General features: G+C 35.6%; 1 protein-coding gene across 1 annotated transcript in view; it reads right to left on the bottom strand.

Annotated features, from left to right (window-relative positions):
* Nucleotides 1-4552: 4552 nt before the first annotated feature.
* The window catches only part of LOC139528454 (uncharacterized), a 311112-nt gene continuing 300668 nt past the window's right edge, over nt 4553-14996 (bottom strand). The window contains exon 10 of the mRNA XM_071324436.1: nt 4553-5178. The gene's annotated coding sequence lies outside the window, so the exon portion shown is untranslated. The remainder of the gene's footprint in view (nt 5179-14996) is intronic.

The raw sequence follows: 14996 nt of genomic DNA, 5'->3' as shown, positions 1-14996 counted from the left end.
CGGGAATTGTGGTATTCTGATTGTTACTCAAATTATTATAATTAATATCTGATACAAAATTCGGAACCAAATTATCTGGAGCTTGGTTATTTAATCTTATAAAAAAAAGCTAGTGTTTTAACCTCCCATCTTCCGTTATTTTTTTCCTTCAAATTACGCCTCATTAAAGATACTGTTCCCACTGTCGTTATTTGTTGATCCCGTAACTATTCGAGCAGCCTCGATATGGTAACTCTCCAATGGATCAGAATTTACTTTCTCATTGTTATCCCTAACTTGTGATAAATACACCAGAATTGGACAAATACAAGTGATGTAATTATTCTCCAAATATTCCCTTCTTACAATGTCTTAGTGTACATTTCCTTTTTTGTAAAATATTAAGCTACTTTGAAGGTTTATTTTTCATCAGTTTATCATCATGATTACCCCATTCAAAATCATTACTAAATATGACACCGAGATACTTATGCGTATGAACTGTTTCTAATGTAACATCCTCAAAATAAAAGGAAAAATTACTTTGTATAGTATCTCATATTGAATATCATAACTATTAATAATTCTGTTATATTTGGATAAACTTTACCAGCCTTCTTTTTGACCACTTCCTTAAACAATAACAAAATATTAAATTCATTAGGTACAGTAAGATCTATAGACGTATTATCTTTAAAAAAAACATTCGCCTCAAGAGTCATTGACTCATTGTCAAATCAAACCATATCATTAATATATTTTAAACATCATAACGGCCCTAACACCGAATACTGAGGTATAAATGTGTTTTACTTTTGAAAACATAGTTGTTAATATATTAAATCAAGCCTGTATTAAGAGGGTAATGATTTGTCATCACTTTTGAAAAAGGGAATAACATATGCAAAGTTCTATTGATCGGGAAATAGTGGTTTGGATATTTTATTTCTAACAACAAGTGATATTTTGTTGCTAACGATCTCTTGTCTCACACTCTCATTTGCATCTAGCGTGAACACAAACACTTTTAAATCGTGGTCACCTGCAATAAGTAGTGAAAGAAAACAACATAGCGATCTTTAAATTTAGGTAAATCTTTGCTAGCATGATCAAATTGAACACTTCTTTTAGGCACAATCAAAACTCCCTAGAGACGCCGAAAGGCACTTGTTATTGACTTGAAAAGCACGAACGTTTTATGGAAACATTGAATAGTATTACATTGTAAGTAAACATGACACACTAAAGACATTGTTATGTAATTATCATTCCAGTCTACAGGAATAACTGAAAATCAAGGGAAATAACACACTTCATACGAATAAAATTTGATACATCATTACGTGTGCTTTACACCAATAATTTGACCGTTAATTATAAGCTGGTCATTAGAATATGCAAATAACAGACAAACATGTCTTAAGAAAATCATGAATAATTATATTTTATTGCACACTAGCAAATCACAAGATATTGTCTTTTCTCAAAGAAAATGTGGAGGGTCAAACCTTTTGGAAAAATAGCGCTACACCTATTCAGCTATTAAGCTACTTCTGATTGCTCCTCGTATAAAAGGTTTAAATGAAGGTTTGTAAGCCACAAGGGAGAAGCATCTCTCTTTTTTGTGTTTAACTTTCAAAGATTTTTTTTTCTCTCTCAATTATCATGATACTACTTATGCATTTAAATCAAATGATAACAAAACCTGAGTAATCTTATTTCTGTTTCAGACATATCATTGCTATGTAAACTGAAATGTCAAATTAGGGGTTTATAAAAAGTTCTGAATAACTGGTAAGCATTTTGTTTTATTAAGCAAGCTCTATATTGTTTATTAGGGGTATTTATGCAAGTGACATAACAGTCAGAATGTTGAAAATATGCTGATATAAAAACTGTTGCTATGGTCTTGATATTATATAAGAAATGCTTAGTTAATGATCTTTTCTGCTCGATATTTCGAGTTAAACCTTGAGGCAACTGTTTCTCCATGCAACACTGCCACCTGTTCTTAGCATCATTTTGATCGGTAGTTATTTAATGACATCGTATTACGTGTGATGTCACAATGTTTCCTTAAAATCCTCGTGTGCATTTCTCACTGTGGTTTTCAATGACATACATGACAATTTGGACCATGCAGACTATCCGTATTAACATTTCCGTTTCCGTTTGAATCTAGAACTGTGTTTTATTGAATGCTGTATAACTGTGTCCGTTTACATTTATATTCTATGGACCATATTTTATAATTTGTGCCGTTTACCGACTCTTCCTGGATATTTATACCGTGTGGAACTTTTCCAATGGTTGTACCGTGTGTTATTTGACATTTTTGTGACATTTATTGACATTTTTGTGACATTTATTGACATTTTATTTGCATTGATTTATATTTTTGTTAATTGTTTTGAACACATCTATTTTAAATAGTTCTTTTCCCAAATATTAATTTCTTTAATATTTGTCCTAAGGGGGGAGGATTGTAATAGATGTGCCTTGATGTGCCTAGGTTAATTCCCCTTAATTTGGACAGATTAATTATTTAGTATGTAAATGTTTATTTTTGGTTTGATTTGGTTTAAACATAGTAAGATAAAAGTAAGGATTATTTATTTAACTGTTTTAGTATTTAACTTTTGATGTTTTTATAATGTTTTAAGAATATTCATTTATTTAACTTTTCTTCAGTACCTTTTATGTTAAAGTTGGCCTGTTTAATGACAAGTTTATGATATCATTTGATATTCAGTCAGAGTCGGCCTTGCACAGGCCTCCAAATACTCGCCGGAACTAAAATTAGTACCACTAAAGTCTAGAGTTAGCCACCACTTCGGTGCCGTTCGCCAGAGTTAGTCAACCCTTTGTGGTGCAATTTTACTACTTTAAAACACAACGAGAAGCAAATTTACTTTATTTTACTTGAAAGAATAACTCTGGGAACACTCTATTTTTCATTTTACATTTGAAATTACTTTATTTTTGAACTCCATTTAAGAAAGTTTGCTGACTCCTGTTTTATCCGACTTTGTTTAAATTCATGCAATTATTGTACATTTGTGAATAAAATATAGTTTCATTTGATTCATTGTCTATTGTTCAGCCATAATCTGATATCAGGTATCCCAATGGTCGAATAGGGGCGAAGTACTGGCCACTACACGTCCCGGGAGGTGTCGTCACCGACCCCCTCCAATGCAAGGATTTTAATTGTAATTAACCTTGTTTGCCTTTGATTTACATGATTTAAGATTCTGTTTTGAAAAATGTTCAAACAAAAATTGTACAGTGTGTGTATAGGGATATTATTAAGGTGTTGTATAAGTATGTACATGTGTACCATCTCGTCAATGTATACACACCTATCCATAACGATAATAAATGATAACTGGGACGTCCGAAAATATACTCGTTCTGAACATGAATGAAACATGTGCCCCTGGACGTTACACTACAAACAAAATCAGTCAACCGACATAATATATTTACAGTACACTAATCCAAGAAGAGAACTTCTCTTACTTTTCACTCGACTTTTCATAATAAAATACATGAATCAGTCATATCAGTGTTTGGTGATGCCATTAAAGAGCTTTGTTTTAAACTGGTGGTGAGTACGACAGGCAGTGTTAATATCCTTTATACCAGTATCTTGAAAAATGCATTTATAGGCGTAATTATACTGGTTTGTGCATCGATTATATTCACTGTAATGTATTACTGCACATGCAAACAGTTGCTGATAGTAAAAGTTGTTTATCTGTGCTATATTACAAAAGCAGTGGTACTCCAGATAGTAGAGGAAATAATAAAGAAGAAGAAGAATACAAACCATCCCAAAATACTGACTTTAGTGACTGTTCATTATTTTGGATACAGAGAGGAAATGATGGCACTCTATATTGCTGTCATCTTTATTATACAATCCGTCCTGACATAGGAATATTACTATATTACTGATTTACAATGAATCCATATATTTCGGGACTGTTTCTAGCCGATAATACGGTATGTTTTTTTCACTTTTGAAGGCCGTACGGCTGCCTATAATTGCTTCAATTTACTTCATTTGAACGTTGGTGGAAAGTGGTCTCATTGGCAATCACACCATATCTCCGTATTTTATATAGAGAAAATATTTGTTTTATGACCACACATGTCGGTTATCCAATATATAGGAGTACATCTGAGCCGCTGCTTTCAAGTCTTGTGTCAGAACAAACTTTTAGTTTAACCCCAGTGTAAAGTGCTGTCTGTTATGTTTGATGATCGCGTTAATTTGTAGCAGAACTGTGTTCTAACATTAGTATACATGTACAGTCTCTTATTAAAACCGTATAAATGCATAGTGATTTTATTGTTGTTACGATGACTGATATCAGAGGAATGCGTTTTATTATATAATCAAAAACTATATTTACCTGTATTATAGCATGTATGGGGCAAATGAAATGTTTTATTTTAGCGCAAACGAAATATAGTTTCCGGCGCAAATGAAATGCCAATTGGCGCAAAATCATAGGATCGCGTGATATACGTGTCACGACAGTCAACAAGAAATAATAATAAGCAATTATCAATCTTCTTGTATTTTTTTATTATACATTATCTGACAAATTTCTTTTATACTTCCAACGAATCTTTTGTTTTAATGATGACAAATTCTAATCTCCTATTTTGGGTATTCAATTCTTTTTTTTTTCAGTTTGTTTTAAGCATTTAAGCAAGATATTAAAGATCTATATTTTTTCTATTTAGATCAAGCACATTTATATATGATATATATTATAGAATTCGTCTAAAAAACAGCCCAACAATGTTAGATCTGTAAATTTGCGGAAGCCTTGCACTATGCCCGGGATTCAAATTCATGCTATTGAGATATCGTGGCACCAAATCGCCTTGCACTATGCCCGACGCGCTAGACCACTCAATCACCTAGGCTCTATAAAGATTTCGGTGGCCGTGTGTTACCTTTCCTTGACAGTTTTTATCTAGCGTCGTAACACAGTACATGATGTATTAGGCATGAAGATAGTATTGTTACAGATCAGCTGAATTATCTTTTGTAAAGGATCCTACAAATTAATGTAAGATGCAGTCACAGAAATAATTATATTATAAGTGCGTCTGAACCAGTGACGACTCGATAACAATTTTGTTTTCCATCGGATCACCAGCAGTGATGTTGATACAAGGCTGAAAATAGATTATGTGTATTATATAATTCGTATAAACAACAGCGCAACAATGTTAGGTCTGTAAATTTGCGGAAGTATATATATAATGCATATTCCAAGTGTATAATACATAAAAACATGCCAAACAATGTAAATACAGCATAAACCATTTAAAAGTCAATACAACCATCTGCATTCATATATCTAAATACTTTATAGAGGAAATTTATTTTCGAAACAAAAACATTGGCGATGCGTCTTCACAAAGTATGGACGATGTTGTTCTATGACCGTTACATCTTGATGATGAACGATTGAAGTAAATTCATAAAATACATTCAAAACTAGCAAGTTGTTAGTGTTTGCATTTGTAATTGTATAGACCATTGGAAGTATGTTCTTATTACTAACGGTATTGAAGACTTGATCACTTTGATAGGCCACTTGTCTTAATATCACATGTTAAGATAGTCGGTAAGATCGATTCGTTACAGAGTGTGCTATTGACCTAATATATATGGGTTCAGTAAATTCCAAATAGGGATTCGAGCTTCACTGTCACCCAATATGCAATTTACCGAGCTTCGCTTTCACCCTATATGGAATTTACTGACTCCATATATATCGTATTAGGTCACTACCACACTATGTAACTAAATAATATCAGACAACGACCAGAGATGCTCTGTAAAATTGCATACGGAAGTTCGTGTTTCATTAATGGCAGTTCAGTTAACCTAAAAAATCGGAAGATATTGGTAAAGTATAAATTGCGGGAGGCATCATAATATACATGCTGTTTGATTTCCTGGTCCAAAATAAATTTTAAAAGGAGTCCACAAGGAAAAACTTTAAATTCGAAAAAAATATTCGCTATGTGGCAGATTTTAAAACCATACAAAAAAATTATTCAAAGTTATGATAACTAGTTTGTATGTATTATTTCTAGCATTTTAACTGTTGCTTACCTCATGCTTTCATTATTTGTTCAGGTTCAGAAAAACATCATCTATCGTTTTAATGGTTATATGACACTGTTAATTACAAATGTTAAAAGCAAACGAGGGCTAAACTAACTATTGTCTGTAATGTGCAAAAGTGCATTTCTTTTTAACAAATCAAATAATAAGATGTTATATATATATACGTGAATTTCAACACCATATAATTGCTAGACACATATTATTGGGTGGTATTGGATCACGGAAACGTCGTAACAATTTTGAAATTAAACTGAAGGTGATATGATTTGTTTGCATTGCATTATTTAAGATCTTGCATCAAAGTAAGCATGACTTAAACGATTGAAAATTTAAATGAAACTCGAATATCATTTAGTTTTTTCATCCATCACTTCACTTGGATTTCAAACCAGTGTAAACATTTCAAATTGTTGACGTTATACGTTCCTATTTAAGTAATTCTAATGAACGATGGCTAGACCTTTCAACGTGACATATTGATTGTTTTCGTTTAATTTAAATGTTGGAGTCCTAAGGACGTAATGATAAAAATAAACAAAGATAAAGCAATAACTCACAACGGACGTATCTAAGTTGTAATGTTTTATTGAGTTTACATGTATATTACGAGAATAACGATATGTCGTTGTAAAAAACATAATGATAGATTCTTTAACTGGACTTAAGCTGGCAGCCTCTTTTAGCAGCCAATCAAGTAAGCAGCCACTTTTTTTCTAGCAGGCAATTTTAATGATATGCCAACAAAAATATAAAAACAAATATATCAAACTCAAATGTTCCAAAAATCTCAAAATCTTACTTTAATATACATGTAATAGCACGTCCTTTGACAGCAGAATTAGACATTTTTACGGCTTGTCGTGATCCTCAAAAGTCGTTTTATATACGAATGATGCTAGCAACCATTTAATTTTTTGAGTACACTCTTTGTTAATTAAAAATGGTACAATTTAAAATCGTTTTTTTCTATTCTTTTTCTCGTTTTTTGATTCCTTATGATTGAGAGCTAAACAAACAATTTACATGTAGTAATAAACTACCATTCTCAATAATATTGGTTTTAAGTAAGATGTGTGGAATCGTGTCATATTTCCAGCAACTGAATAAAAAATTTGCAATGTACGACCAAAAGTTACATACATACTTTTCATGCACTAGGCATCCTTAAATATCAAATTTGTCAGTCGAATTTTGTATCAATGTCTATTCCTGTACATCTGAAATGAAAATAAATCGATATACATGTAATATTAATCTCTCTGCAACAGGCGCAAAGGGAAGCTGTGTAGCTGTGGTCTACTTGAGAAAACACACAGTGTGTTCTACGGCTTAGTTTGATTGAGTCGGACAGTCTTATTACCTTACAGTCTACCTTACACAAAAGTTAATAAAAAATGTTCTACGGCAAAACTTGTGTCTACACTAGGTGCAAAGGGAAGCTGGGTAGCTGAGGTGTACTGGAGAAGAAACTCGACGTGTTCTTCGGCACAGTTTGTTTTCAACGTACGTCCAAATTTAGGGTCAGACACCCAACCCCGCTAACTTACAAAATTAATAAAAAAAAATGGCAATACTTCTGTCCGCACTAGGTGCAAAGAAAGGCCGGGTAGCTGTGGTTTACTTGAGACAAAACACAGGGTGTTCTTCGGCTTAGTTTTTTTTTTTTAAAGAAAGTGCTAAATTGGTGTCGGACACCCTACCCCATCACCGTACAGAAAAATAAATAAAAAAATATTGATGTCAAATACTTGTCCGCAAAAGGCACAAAGGGAAGCTGTGTGGCTGTGGTCTACTTGAATAAAAAAAAACAGTGTGTTCCACAGCTTAGTTTATTGTTTTTTAAGTAGGTTCAAAGATTGAGTCGGTCAGTCTTATCACCTTAAAGTCTACCTTACAGAAAGGTTAATACAAATGTTCTACGGCAATACTTGTGTCTGCACTAGTAGCAAAAGGAAGCTTGGTAGCTGAGGTGTACTGGAGAAGAAACCCAAGGTTTTCTTCGGCGCATTTTGTTTTTTAACGTAGGTCCAAATTTAGGGTCAGACACCCAACCCCGCTACCTTACAGAGAAGTTAATAAAATATATTGTACGGCAATACTTCTGTCCGCACTAGGTGCAAAGGGAAAGTCGGTAAGCTGTGGTCTCCTTGAAAAACAAACACAGATTGTTCTTCGGCTTAGTTTAACTTTTTTTGAAAGAAAGTGCAGAGTTGGTGTTCGACACCCTATCCCACTACCTTACAGAAAAATTAATAAAAAATATTGACGTCAAATCATTCTCCGCAATAGGCGCAAAGGGAAGCTGTGTACCTGTGGTCTACTTGAGAAAACACACGTACAGTGTGTTCTACGGCTTAGTTTATTGTTTTTTTAAGTAGGTTCAAAGATTGAGTCGGACAGTCTTATTACCTTACAGTCTACCTAACACTTACAGAAAAGTTACTAAAAAATGTTCTATGGCAATACTTGTGTCTGCACTAGGTGCAAAGGGAAGCTGTGGAGCTGAAGTGTACTGGAGAAGAAACCCTAGGTGTTCTTCGGCACATTTTTTTTTAACGTAGGTCCAAATTTAGGGTCAGAAACCCAAACCCGCTACCTCACATAAAAAATATTGTACGGCAATACTTCTTTCTGTACTAGGTCCAAAGAAAGGCCATGTTGAAATGTTTTCCTTGAGAAAAAACACAGGGTGTTCTTCGGCTTAGTTTATTCTTTTTAAAAGAAAGTGCAAAGTTTGGGCCGGACACGCTACCCCACTACTTTACAGAATAAAAAATAATAAAAAATGTTCTATGTTCTCACCTTGAAGTCTTCCATGCAGAAAAGTTAATAAAAATGTTGTACGGCAACACTTTTGTCTGCACTAGGTGCAAAGGGAAGCTGGGTAGCTTGGGGTATACTGGAGAAGAAACCAAAGGTGTCCTCCCGCACAGTTTGTTTGGAACGTAGGTCCAACTTTAGGAACAGACTCCCAACCTAACTACCTTACAGAAAAGTTAATAAAAAATATTGTACGGCAATACTTTTGTCCGCACGAGGTGCAAAGGAAGGTCGGTTAGCTGTAGTTTACTTGAAAAAAATCACAGGGTGTTCTTCGGCTAAGTTTATTTATTTGAAAGAAAGTGCAGAATTGGTGTCGGACACCCTATTCCATTACCTTACAGAAAAATTAATAAAATAAATATTGACGTCAAATAATTGTCCGCAATAGGCACAAAGGGAAGCTATGTAGCTGTGGTCTACTTCAGAAAAAACACAGTGTGCTACGGCTTAGTATATTGTTTTTTTAAGTAGGTTCAAAGATTGAGTCCGTCAGTCTTATTACTTTACAGTCTACCTTACATTTACAAAAAAGTTAATACAAAATGTTCTACTACAATACTTGTGTCTGCACTAGGTGCAAAGGGAAGCTATGTAGCTGAGGTGTACTGGAGAAGAAACCCAAGGTATTTTTCGGCAAAGTTTTTTTAACGTAGGTCCAAATTTAGGGTCAGACAACCAACCTTACAGAAAAGTTAATACAAAGTATTGTACGGCAATACCTCTGTCCGCACTAGGTCCAAAGAGAAGCCTTGTTTCTATGGTTTACTTGAGAAAAAAACACAGGGTGTTTTTCGGCTAAGTTTATTTTTTTTAAAGAAAGTGCAAAATTGGTGTCGGACACCCTACCCAATCACCTTACAGAAAAATTAATAAAATAAATGTTGACGTCAAATAATTGTCCGCAATAGGCACAAAGGGAAGCTGTGTAGCTGTGGTCTACTTCAGAAAAAAACACAATGTGTTCTACGGCTTAGTTTATTTTTTTTTAAGTAGGTTCAAAGATTGAGTCCGTCAGTCTTATTACCTTACAGTCTACCTTACATTTACAAAAAAGTTAATAAAAAATATTCTACGGCAATACTTGTGCCTGCACTAGGTGCAAAGGGAAGCTGGGTAGCCGAGGTGTACTGGGAAAAAAAACCAATGTGTTTTTTCGCACAGTTTTGTTTAATGTAGGTCCAAATTTAGGGTCAGACACCCAACCCCGCTACCTTACAGAAAAGTTAATATAACAAATATTGTACGGCAATACTTCTGTCTGCACTAGGTGCAAAGAAAGGCTGGGTTGCTATGGATTACTTGAGAAAAAACACATGGTGTTCTTCGGCGCAGTTTATTCTTTATAAAAGAAAGTGCAAATTTGGGACCGGACACCCTGCCCCACTACTTTACAGAAAAAAAATAATAAAAAATGTTCTATATCAAATCATTGTCCACAATAGGCGCAAAGGGGAGCTTGGTAGCTGTGGTCTACTTGAGAAAAAAACAGTGTGTTCTTCGGCTTAGTTTATTGTTTTTCATGTAGGTTCAAGGATTGAGTCGGACAGTCTTGTCACCTTAAAGTCTTCCATGCAGAAAAGTTAATAAAAAATGTGCTACGGCACAACTTTTGTCTGCACTATGTGCAAAGGGAAGCTGGGTAGCTGGGGTATACTGGAGAAGAAACCCAAGGTGTTCTTCCGCACAGTCTTTTTGGAACGTAGGTCCAAATTTTGGAACAGACACCCAACCCTGCTACCTTACAGAAAAGTTAATAAAAAATATTCTACGGCAATACTTGTATCCGCACTAGGTGCAAGGGAAGGCCGGATAGCTGTGGTTCACTGAAACCGCAGCTGAAAGGGAGGGCCTCCACTTTGTTTCATGGGTTTATTATTTGATGCATAGTTACCGGTAGTAGTACTTGAACGATTGAAATGATCATAAAAGGCAGTGCGCCAAAGATCATCATTTACAACTGCCCAATCAAATGTCATCACTCTGCGTACCTTTCTAAACGTTTCATCATAAGATTTTGCCATGTTAAACCCAAATTGCTTTGACCTTGCTCTAACATTATATGCATGTTTTATAAGACTTAAAATATGTTCTTCATAATAAATAGACATATACATATCAAAAGCTGCAGTCCACTGATGGATTGAAAATAACTGTTTTGGTTTTGCGTATGTAGTAATTTTTACTGCTTTCGATTTGAAAAGAACATCATTATCTTCATCTTCATTAAAATTTGGAGAAAGGGTAACAAAATCAACGTAACTATCGGACAGTATGTCTTTCTTAATTTTTTCACTGACATTAAAACCCAACGGTAAAGTATTTCTAAGTAAATAGCTTGCTGTCTGCCCTATAGATGAATTGTCAATACCTAATGTTTGGTCTTCTTGTTTTGTTGGGCTACTGGCTGTGAAGTATCCAGCAACCGATAGGTCTGACGTCACAGGTGGTACCAATGAGTAGTGAACGGTGTTTGATGATGAAGACGGCAATGTAAGCTGAATCTCTATTTAGTTAATAGTGCCAGTAACTGCTTCCTGTGTTGCACTAGAGCGCATACCACACACACTTGACAATCTGTCATCTGATAGTCTGACTCCACTGCTCTCAGTTAGGTGTAAACCAGCTCCTTTCAACTGAGTGATCATTGCTGCCGGTATTTTATCTGCTTTAAGGTGTCTTCTCACCTTAAAGTCTTCTATGCAGAAAAGTTAATAACAAATATTCTACGGCAATACTTTTATCCGCACTAGGTGCAAAGGAAGGTCGGGTAGCTGTGGTTTACTTGAGAAAAAACACAGGGTGTTCTTCGGCTAAGTTTTTTTTTTTTTAAAGAAAGTGCAAAATTGGTGTCGGACACCCTACCCAATCACCTTACAGAAAAATTAATAAAATAAATGTTGACGTCAAATAATTGTCCGCAATAGGCACAAAGGGAAGCTGTGTAGCTGTGGTCTACTTCAGAAAAAACACAATGTGTTCTACGGCTTAGTTTATTGTTTTTGTAAGTTGGTTCAAAGATTGAGTCCGTCAGTCTTATTACCCTACAGTCTACCTTACATTTACAAAAAAGTTAATAAAAAATGTTCTACGGCCAAACTTGTGTCTGCACTAGGTGCAAAGGGAAGCTGGGTAGCTGAGGTGTACTGAAGAAGAAACCCAAGGTGTTCTTCGGCACAGTTTTTTTAACGTAGGTCCAAATTTAGGGTCAGACACCCAACCCCGTTACCTTACAGAAAAGTTAATAAAAAGTATTGTACGGCAATACTTCTGTCCCCACTAGGTCCAAAGAAAGGCCGGGTTGCTATGGTTCACTTGAGAAAAAAACACAGGGTGTTCTTCGGCTTAGTTTATTCTTTTTAAAAGAAAGTGCAAAGTTGGGGCCGGCCACCCCACCCCACTACATTACAGAAAAAAGATAATAAAAAATGTGCTATGTCAAATCAGTGTCCACAATAAGCGCAAAGGGGAGCTTGATAGCTGTGGTCTACTTGAGAAGAAACACAGCTTGTACTTCGGCTTAGTTTATTGTTTTTCATGTAGGCTCAAGGATTGAGTCGGACAGTCTTCTCACCTTAAAGTCTTCCATGCATAAAGTTAATAAACATGTTCTACGGCACAACTTTTGTCTGCACTAGATGCAAAGGGAAGCTGGGTAGCTTGGGTATACTGGAGAAGAAACCCAAGGTGTTCTTCCCCACAGATTTTTTTGGAACGTAGGTCAAAATTTAGGAACAGACACCCAACCCCGCTACCTTACAGAAAAGTTAATAAAAAATATTGTACGGCAATACTTTTGTCCGCACGAGGTGCAAAGGAAGGTCGGGTAGCTGTGGTTTACTTGAGAAAAAACACAGGGTGTTCTTCGGCTAAGTTTATTTTTTTTAAAGAAAGTGCAAAATTGGTGTCGGACACCCTACCCAATCACCTTACAGAAAAATTAATAAAATAAATGTTGACGTCAAATAATTGTCCGCAATAGGCACAAAGGGCAGCTGTGTAGCTGTGGTCTACTTCAGAAAAAACACAATGTGTTCTACGGCTTAGTTTATTTTTTTTTAAGTAGATTCAAAGATTAAGTCGGACAGTCTTATTACCTTACAGTCTACCTTACACTTACAGAAAAGTTAATAAAAAATGTTATACGGCAATACTTGTGTCTGCAGTAGGTGTAAAGGGAAGCTGGGTAGCTGAGGTGTACTGGAGAAGAAACCCAAGGTGTTCTTCGGCACAGTTTTTTTTAACGTCGGTCCAAATTTAGGGTCAGACACCCAACCTCGTTACCTTACAGAAAAGTTAATAACAAATATTGTACGGCAATACGTCTGTCCGCACTAGGTCCAAAGAAAGGCCGGGTTGCTATGGTTTACTTGAGAAAAAACAAAGGGTGTTTTTCGGCTTAGTTTATTCTTTTTAAAAGATAGTGCAAAGTTAGGGCCGGACACCATACCCCACTACTTTACAGAAAGAAAATAATAAAAAATGTTCTATGTCAAATCATTGTCCACAATAGGCGCAAAGGGGAGCTTGATAGCTGTGGTCTACTTGAGAAAAAACACAGTGTGGTCTTCGGCTTAGTTTATTTTTTTTCATGTAGGTTCAAGGATTGAGTCGGACAGTCTTCTCACCTTAAAGTCTTCCATGCAGAAAAGTTAATAAAAAATGTTCTACGGCAAACTTTTGTCTGCACTAGGTGCAAAGGGAAGCTGGGTAGCTGGGGTATTCTGGAGAAGAAACCCAAGGTGTTCTTCCGCACATTTTTTTTAACGTTGGTCTAAATTTAGGGTCAGACATCCAACCCCGCTCCCTTCAGAAAACTTAATAAAAAATATTGTACGGCAATTCTTTTGTCTGCACTAGGTGCAATGGAAGGTCAGGTAGCTGTTGTTTACTTTAGTCAAAACACAGGGTGTTCTTCGGCATAGTTTAATTTTTTGAAAGAAAGTGCAAAATTGGTGTCGGACACCCTACCCCACTATTTTACAGATAAATTCATAAAAAAAATATTGACGTCAAATAATTGTCCGCAATAGGCACAAAGGGAAGCTGTGTAGCTGTGGTCTTCTTCAGAAAACAAACAGTGTGTTCTGCGGCTTAGTTTATTGTTTTTTAAGCAGGTTCAAAGATCGAGTCCGTCAGCCTTATTACCTTATAGTCTACCTTACACTTACAGAAAAGTAAATAAAAAATGTTCTACGGCAATACTTGTGTCTGCACTAGAAGCAAAGGGAAGTGGGTAGCTGAGGTGTACTGGAGAAGAAACCCAAGGTGTTCTTCGGCACAGTTTTTTTTAAAGTAGGTCCACATTTAGAGTCAGACACCTAACCCCGCTATCTTACAGAAAAGTTAATATAAAAAATATTGTACGGCAATACTTCTGGCTGCACTAGGTGCAAAGAAAGGTCGGGTTGCTATGGATTACTTGAGAAAAAATATAGGGTGTTCTTCGGCTTAGTTTATTCTTTTTAAAAGAAAGTGCAAAGTTAGGGCCGGACACCCATCCTCACTACTTTACAGAAAAAAAATAATAAAAAATGTTCTAAGTCAATTCATTGTCCACAACAGGCGCAAAGGGGAGCTTGATAGCTGTGGTCTACTTGAGAAAAAACACAGCTTGCACTTCGGCTTAGTTTATTGTTTTTCATGTAGGCTCAATGATTGAGTCGGACATTTTTCTCACCTTAAAGTCTTCCATGCAAAAAAGTTAATAAAAAATGTTCTACGGCAAAACTTTTGTCTGCACTAGGTGCAAAGGGAAGCTGGGTAGATGGGGTATACTGGAGAAAAACCCAAGGTGTTCTTCCGCACAGTTTTTTTGAACTTAGGTCCAAATTTAGGAACAGACACCCAACCCCGCTACCTTACAGAAAATTTAATAAAAAATATTGTACGCATACTTTCGTCCGCATTAAGTGCAAAGGAAGGTCGGGTAGCTGTGGTTTACCTGAGAAAAAACACAGGGTGTTCTTCGGCTTAGTTTTTTTTTAAAGAAAGTGCAAAATTGATGTCGGACACCCTACCCCATCACCTTACA

This window comes from Mytilus edulis, chromosome 1, assembly GCF_963676685.1.
Source record: "Mytilus edulis chromosome 1, xbMytEdul2.2, whole genome shotgun sequence".
In the NCBI taxonomy this organism is placed as follows: domain Eukaryota; kingdom Metazoa; phylum Mollusca; class Bivalvia; order Mytilida; family Mytilidae; genus Mytilus; species Mytilus edulis.
The sequence above is the reverse complement of the archived record's forward strand: the minus strand, read 5'-3'. Positions and strand labels throughout refer to the sequence as shown.